At 43.7% G+C, this 8,516-nt stretch overlaps 1 long non-coding RNA gene across 1 annotated transcript; it reads right to left on the bottom strand.

The window, feature by feature from the left end:
• Positions 1-2,918: 2,918 nt before the first annotated feature.
• LOC125616366 lies at positions 2,919-5,844 on the bottom strand. Its single transcript, XR_007346981.1, has 2 exons — positions 5,623-5,844; positions 2,919-4,508 (listed from the first exon to the last, which is right to left on the bottom strand). It is a non-coding gene; the product is annotated as an uncharacterized LOC125616366 (long non-coding RNA).
• Positions 5,845-8,516: the final 2,672 nt, after the last annotated feature.

Consider the following 8,516-nt stretch of genomic DNA (forward strand, 5'->3'; position numbering starts at 1 on the left):
AAAGTTACATATTCTGTCTTCAGTGTCTGATTCAAAATCAACTCATGTAATGAGTGTCAACCACATGCCAGGTATTCATAGATATTATAATTGGACCCCTACAATAACCTTGAAATGTAACTATATTTCCCCATTTTAACAGAAGGAAACAAAGTGGTGATTTGCGAAAGGCCATGCTTCTACTCCACCTACCAATTGCCTTGTGTGGCCCAATGAATGGAAAGGGCAGCACACTTTATAAATTCAATTTGCACTTGGAGTGGCTCTGGAAGTGTGTGCTCAGTATTGAAATATTGCAGAGGCATCTCTTATTTGCTTGAAAATAAGGTGTAAAGAGAGGTGTCTTCCTGCACAGGAGAGCGTGGCATGACTCAAGCTACCTTTGGGCTTTTTTTGTACAAATGAGGACAAGGTGTCTAGGCATAGAGCTGGAGAAGCCATGAATGCCAGACTGGTTTTTATACTGTAGGTGGTCAGGGACAAAGAGACCCGGGACAGATGGGAGAGCAAGCAGCCAGCAGGGGCTGACTTCTAGGAAGAAGTTTAGAGAAAGTGAAACATGAGATTAGAGACAGCTGCTGCACTTTGTGAGCTGGTGCCCAGTGAGAAGCAAAGAAACCTTCTTGTCCTGGGAGGCGGTGCAGCCTGGGGCTGCACCTCCCTGGGACGGTACACATCCTGGCTCCCCCCACCTCTCATCCTCAGATTCATGGTCGGCACATGGCAAATACTAACAAGAAGAGTTTTGGTGACCATGAAACGAGGCACTGAGGTAAGCATTTGGCACTTGAGCAATTAAATCAGGGTGAGGGATACCACTGTCACCCACCTTCGCGAGACATTCAGAGAGTCCAGCAATGATCTGAGCCACGCCTCCACACCATGCTGGGGCTTGTTTCCTCAGAATGGGTCACCATTGGAGGTAGGATCAGACTGGAGTTGTTATTTTAAATAGGTTGGTCTGAGAAGGACAAAAATTGAACCAAACTGCGAAGGAAATGAAAGAGAAACGTGTGCCGAGGAAGACACGTGGCAAACAGACGGAGCATCAAGTTCAAAGGCCTTGGAACGTCTCCAAGGAACAGCAAGAAGCTGGTGTTGGCAGAGAAAGAGGAGAAATAGCAGATAATGAGGTAGTGGCAATGGTCAGGTCCTGGATCTAGGAACATCTTGGAAGCCTAGGTCGGGACCTTAGATACCACGGGAAGTCAAGGGGGAGACAGAGACCAGGAGTTGTGAGCCAGAGGAAGGCACCCGTGTTGCACCTTAAACCCCTCACTCCAGCATCTCTTCACACAACACACGGAGGAGGAGAGGGAGGAGTCAGGGGCACCGGCAGGGGTCAATGGTGTGAGGGCAGGGGTCAATGGTGTGAGGGCAGAGACGCTGGGGCTTGGACCAGAGAGTAGCTGCGCAGGTGGAGAAGTGCGTCCAGATTCTGAATCTTACCTGAGGCTGAGCCCACAGCACACGTTCATGGATTGGGTGTGCAGAGTACATGACTGCAGAATGAAGAGGGGTCCAAGGTTTGTGCCTGAGATCCACTGAGTATTACTTAAAAGAACAATCAAGGCTCCTCCTTTATTGAGGAACAGCTCTGCATATTTATAGGGGGAGTGGTTTGACAGTTATAACAGTTTAATGTTGAACGGATTGACAGTTGGCTGGGGTGCTTTCTGATTGGTGGATAAGGATCATGTGAGCCAGCAGGGCTAGTCTGATTGGTGGGTAAGGATCATGTGAGCCAGCAGGGCTCACCATTTGAAGGCTCTTCTTGGGGGATGGGGAAGTTAGTCTTTCAAGCCAGGTGGACTCCCAACATTACTACCTTTGCAATTTTTATAGTCATCCCCTCCCCCAAACATCCAAACCATTCCAGAAGGTTTGGTATTATAAAACAACATATTTCATGTGATAAATTCATATAATAAACTTAAATCTATGTGATAAATATGATATTTTTTCTTATTCATCTCTAAGAACTTTTGGCGCCCAAAGAATATTACCTCTTTTTAAATATGCGTTTGCACATATTTCTTCTCCATTTTTCATTTGCCTTTGAAATTTATATCTTGTGTCATCATAATTTTTAAAGTTTTATATAATGAAATCTGTTGATTTTCCTTTTGTGATTTCTGGGTTTCTTTAGAGGCTTAAGAGAAAGACATAGTAAATGATACATACCAGAATCTTTGTTTTAGAAGTAGTCCTTTGAGCCTTTTTTCCTGTGGTTTTATGCTACTTTGGGGTCAACTTGGTGATCTATATGTATGAAGAAGTCATTCATTTACGAAGCATTTTTAGGATTACTAACATCACGTTGTCCATAACATTACTTTTGCTCTTTAAATTGCCTCTTTTTCTATGGCAATTTAAATTTATATCTAATATTTGCATTTATGCTACCTCTGTGAATTATAGTTTGGTCTATCTGATTATATTAAAAGAACTATTAGAAATATTACTCCATTGTTTTAATATTACACAGAACATATAATATTACATTAAAATAACTTCAGATATTTTAACATGATACTGACTTTCAAAAATGTCTACCTTCCATCAACAGAAGAATGGATGCCAAATATGTGGTGTATAGACATATGACGGAATACTATTCCTCTCTTTAAAAGAGGGAAATTCTGTCATCCACATCCTGCATGAATCTGGAGAACATTATGCTAAGTGAATTAACCAGGAACTGAAAAATACTGCATATTCTCACTTATGTATGGAATCTGAAACAACTGAGCTCAGAAGCAGAGAGCAGAAGGATGGTTATGAGGGGTGGGGGTGGGGAGATATTTGTCAAGGGATACACGGTTTTGGTTAGACAGGAGGAAAAAATAAATCTTTGAAAAAATTCTTGCTTTCCATAGTTCTGTTTTATTCTGACTTCTTAACACTTCTCAGTTTAATTCTTTTCAATTTTTATTGTTTATTTCTGAATGCATTCAGAGCAGCGACATTTCCCGTGAGAACAACATTGGCATGAGTTTGATACGCAATATTCTCACTGTTGGTTATTTTCCAAGTAGTTTATTATTGCAGTCGTGATTTTGTTAACCCAAGAATTATGTAAGGTCATTCTTTAATTTAAGAACTTTAACTATTAATTTTAATGTATACCATGTTATACTTTAAGAAACTCCTTCTTTGGTTAAGGCCAGTGGAAAGAATGTTAAAGAAACCAAATATATGAACAGCTATGGGTCGGTCATATTGAAAAATATCGGTCCCCATCTTCCGGGCTTGTATTGCCACTGTAATTGCTTCTGGCTGCAGCCTTGCAGGGAGACAAGAAGGCTGCCTGGGGACTTGGGAAAGGAATCATGTGGGGAAACTGCAGAAAACCAACTTGTTCATTCTCCAAGAATTCACAGGTTTCTAGTTGGTAGTCTCCTCTTCCTGATGAGGCAGCTGAGAAAGCTGAGCATGGCTGGCCCCTGTGCTCCAGTGACCCCGTCTCAGGTTGTAGGATCTGCCAATCTGGCTCCATGGATCTCAGTGGAAGGGGAAGTGGCATTTGGAAGATGCCAAGTCACTGGAGGAAGCTTCCACTGGTATATATTGAGAGAGAAGGCAGAGTGGGGAGAAGAAGAGCAGGACCCCAAGTTCCTAAAGTTCACTTAATGCCCACGCTAGATGGGAGTTTGCATGAGGTGACCCCAAGTGGCCTCCTGATATCAACAGTTTCCCTTTGAAATTTTGCCATATCCCTTTCTGAGGAAACAAAAAATCCTGGCAGGATATTATTTTAAATGCATGACTCTGTGCCAGGCTCCACTTGAGTCTAACCCAGAGGTCAGTTGGGGGCCTTCTGCCCCTTGCATTCTTGACTTAATTTCCTTGAATTACTGCCCTCCACACACATTGCATCAGACTTGAATTGTAAAGGTTTGGGGAAGTCCAGAGTTGGTTTCCTACGTTCCTCTTCCATCCAGACTCTGTGAAATCACAGAGATGTGCAATCTCTGGACTAGCCTTCCACCACCCACGGGCAGAAGCAGTTTTTCACCATATCCTCAAGAGAGCCAGGTACACGGGGCTCCTCCATTCTTTGGGAGAAATCGTGGTGCTAGGGTGAAAGTCCATAACACCAAGGGCACAACATCCTGTCATCATGCTCACTCCTGTCTCCTGGGTCCTTCTCTCCCCATTCTTTACCTCCTTTCTCCCTGACTTCCCAGCTCCAAAGACTTTTGTCTCTGTTCTTCAAAGCATCTTTCTCCTTTAGAAACCAGGGCACCAGGCTCTGAAGGGTCAATTTCTACTCAGTTTCTACCCCACATATGTTAGAAACGTATTTTCCTAGAAAACAAGCTGAGATGCTCTCAGAGGAATCTGATGTCTTCTGCAAAAGGGAAACTCCCCATTTAATTAAAAGCCACCATGAATTTCAAGAATCAGTAATCTAACTCAGTTCATCTCCACTGGATTCGAAGGGGCTTTGCAAGCTGGAGCAATGCAAGGCAGGCCTTCCTGAAGCTGCATCCAGTCTAGGTGGGCTGCATGGGAAACAAAGGATCAGGAAGGAGGTCACTTCCTGTTGTGAGCTTCGGGACAGGAAGTAGTATAATATGCCTGTGCATAAGAAACCAAGGCCTAGGTAAAAGTCCCACATCAGGTATCATCCAGTTAGTCTCAATCCAACAAACATTAATCAGCACAAAGGGAAGCAGGAAAGATTTTTCTCCTGAAAGAATTCATTACCATCCTTCAAACAAAATGGGAGTGAGCTAGGAAGTGAAAGAATGGGTGATGGCAGAGCTGAGCTACAGAGCAGGGACAGAAGGTGAACAGAAAGGACAGCTGGTGATCTGTGAGACAGCCTCCTGGAAAGGGGCCAGAAGGTGACCCTGTGAATGACATAAAGCTCTACCTCCCTGGGACCTCAGGTCTTCTTTGTCTTGAAAGCACACTTGGATGAGGGTCACACGGGAGGTAAGGAGCCTGGCTCTGGTTAGGAGATGGTGGCCCCTCTGGTTAGGAGATGGTGGCCCGCACCTGAGAGCCACAGAATGGAGTTAGCAGTAGGACTGGATGGGAAAAGTGGATCCCAACTTCACATGCGTCTATTACTTTCACCATATGTAAGCTAGGGGTGCTTTTATCTCAAAGTGTATATTAAAAAAAAATTAGAATGTCAAAGTGACTTGTCCAAGATCCAGAAGGATCTACCAAGGGACAAAGCTGGATTTCAACAATGGAGCTAACCCCTCCAGAGCCCCAGAGCCTTATAATCTAGCCAAAAGGCAGACACACATATATGGTTATCTCAAAATCAAAGCAGATCAAGGTATGTAACAAAAGAATATGCAGCATGCGAGGCCTGTTAGGGAGGGGGATGGCTGGCCATCTAGCACATTAAAATTTACACTGACCATGTCACAAGCAGGGTGGGGAGAGAGCTACTGCTAGGGAGAAAGAAGGGCAGGGACCATATCCCCCCGCTCCATGAAAAAAGAGTAGACAGATCCAGATCCCAGCCGTTGTGGGAACTGTCTTCTAGCCCGGAAGTTAACTCAAAGCCAGAAACAACCTCACGCATCACTGCGTATTGAGAAGGCACTGACTGGGAGTCAGGAGAGCCGAGTATTCGAGTTCCACTGTTTCCATTACCTTGATCAGTTTGCAGCGTGGTCTGGAGGAAGAGACGGACAACACATTGACTCTCAGACATAGTGTCTGCAAAAGAGAGTAAATTCAGATGATTTCCAAGCTCCTTTGCCTGCTCTGAGCTTTCAGGTTTCAGCACCATGACTTTGGCTCCGTGGACAGCACTGCCCAGAGCAGAAGTCTGCCCCAGAGCATGCACCCGACGGAGGACTTCACAGAGCATAATCCACCTGTTCTTTTTCCACCTGACCACATCCTAATCTGTAGGGTAGTACTATTGACAGGCTGCCCATCAGATAGCACATTCCACCTCACAGGTGGATGCATTTCAGTGGGTCGCCAATAAACTGCAAAGAAACCCCTGCTTCTAGGATCAGATAGTCTGAAATGGAAGAAGTATTAACAGCCTGTGAATTGTCGATGCCGCTCCCCTGCAGAATCAAAAACAGGTGAGAATACCTGTGGGTTCTACTCAAGAGTCCCAAGTTTGGTATTTAAACTCCAGGATCCTCTGTGGCCTATAATTAAAATCTAGGTTTTCCCCTACTAAACTTAATTATCATTCACTCAATGATGGCAATAATAATACTAATAATAAGTTCTTACGTCAGTACTTTTCAGCTTTTTAAATGGCTTTGACATGCTTTATCTCACTTGAATTTAATGATAACCATGCAGCATAAGTAGAGCTGGTCTTATTATCTGCATTAATGCTAATAATAGCTAACATTTAGGTAGCCTTTTGCAGCTACAAACTGCATTCATACATATTTTCTCACTGTACTAGAGGCTGAATTCCTGAGCACAGGAACCATGTCCCAGTCATCTTTTTACCCTGCAGTATCTCTATGGGGCCAGGTATGTCCAAGTAATTCAAAACATGCTTATGAAATTTTAAATGAATTTCATTCTCACAAAAACCCCATCAGTTCAGTAGATAGATATTTTTATCCCTAGTTTTTAGGTAGAGAAATTGAGGCTCAGAGTTTCTGTAACATGACCAAAGTCACATAGATGGTGCCCAGAACAACAACACAACAACCCCCAAACTCTGTGCTTCTTCCTTCACACCAGTATTTGTCAAAGATGTGCATTTTGATACAGCATGTCTGGGGCTAGAGTCTAAATCTAGCTTCCAGGTTTAATGGAGTCTGCTGGCTTTAGGACCACTTGGACGTGGGAAGCCAAGAGCAATGAGTGGCTTTCCTGGGTCACCCTTTGACTTGAAGTAGAAATTGGGAGCTATTCCACTGGTCTTCGTTCTGCCCTAGGCACATTCTAGAAATTGATCATCATGATTCAGTGAAAAGGCACCCAGAGAGTGCATGTTTCCACACAAAGTCCCAGGCCAGGAGCAGTCAAGAAAAGTTTCTGTACCTCCCACATTTAAAATTCCCATAAACTGGGGCTGGGGTTATGGCTCAGAGGTAGATGCTCACCTAGCATGTGGGAGGCACTGGGTTTGATCCTTACATAAGATAAAATAAAGATACTGTGTCCACCTATAACTAAAAAATAAATATTTTTTAAATAAACATAAACAGTATTTTATTGCTGTTTAGGAAACACATGCCAAGAAGTATAACTGGGGCAAAACCATACTTCAGAAAATCAGGTTGGATTCCTGCTAAGTTATTCTAACACCAGTGTTGTATTGCCAGGATCCTTATATAGAGACCCTCCCTATCACTTTGACCAGAGTCCCTAATGGCCTAGAAAAATCCCTTCCTGGAAAACACAGGGCAAGATCTGACTCAGGGTCAGGCCATGCTTGAGTACCAGAAATTCTAATCCTGCCAAACTGGAAACACAAGACAGCAGTCAGTAACCAGGCACCTTTAGGGCCACACCAGCTGACAGAGAAACTTCTCTGTGAAGTCTACGTCTTTATTGATCATTTAACTAATCACAAGATCCCAGGCTACTCTCAGGGCTGTGCAGAAAGACCAGGGCAATTAGTCTGGATTCTCCAGGGCAACAGAACCAATAGAATATAGAGAGAAAGAAAGAGGTTAGATATAAGGAATTGGCTCATGCAACTACAGAGGTTGGCAAGACCCAGGAGAACCAATGGTGTAGCTCCAGGCCAAGTCTCAAGGCCTGAGAGCAGAGCTGTAACTCACAGGTCAGCAGACTCAACACCCAGGAAGAGATAAAATTTCAGTTCAAGTCCAAAGGCAGGATAAAGCCAGTGTTTCAATTTGAAGGCAGTTAGGAGGAATCCTTTCTTACTTGAGGTAAGGCTAGCTCTTTTGTTCTATTCAGACCTTCATCCTGACCATAATAAGGAGGACAATCAAAGTCTACCTACTTAAGTATCAGTCTCATCCAAAAATGCCCCTACAGAGACACCCAGACTACTGTTTGATCAAATATCTGGGTACCCTGTAGCTCCTTCAAGTTGACATGCAAAATTAAACATCACACCAAGGAATCAACCACACCTACACCCTGTTTAGTCACAGATCCAAACCATCAAAACGCCAACACACCCTGCCACCGACTACTATCTATTTCCATTTTTTGTAGATTCCCTTCTTTCTGGAGACGCCTTCTTCAAAGTAACTAGTCAGCTATAGTTGGGGAGTGGGGTGGGGGTGCTGCTAATTACCATCAACCTGAGATATATTTCAAAGAAATTGGTTTTGAGAGACCATTGGCCAGCAGGGGGTCTGGGCAGGATGGCACATGCCCAGAACCGCGTGACTGGTTTCATGTAGGATCCTTTCTGTGGTGTCCAAGGGCTCACATGGAAGGTTAGGCTCTGACCTCTCTCCATCCCAATGTTATCCCTGAATACTAATTTTTCATTCCTAAAATGAAAATTTACTCCCTCCTGCCCCTGTAGCTCTGGAAAGGAGGGACAATTTCTCAAAAATCAAATAAACATGAAAAAT

This window comes from Marmota marmota, unplaced genomic scaffold (genome assembly GCF_001458135.2).
Source record: "Marmota marmota marmota unplaced genomic scaffold, marMar, whole genome shotgun sequence".
NCBI classification, from domain to species: domain Eukaryota; kingdom Metazoa; phylum Chordata; class Mammalia; order Rodentia; family Sciuridae; genus Marmota; species Marmota marmota.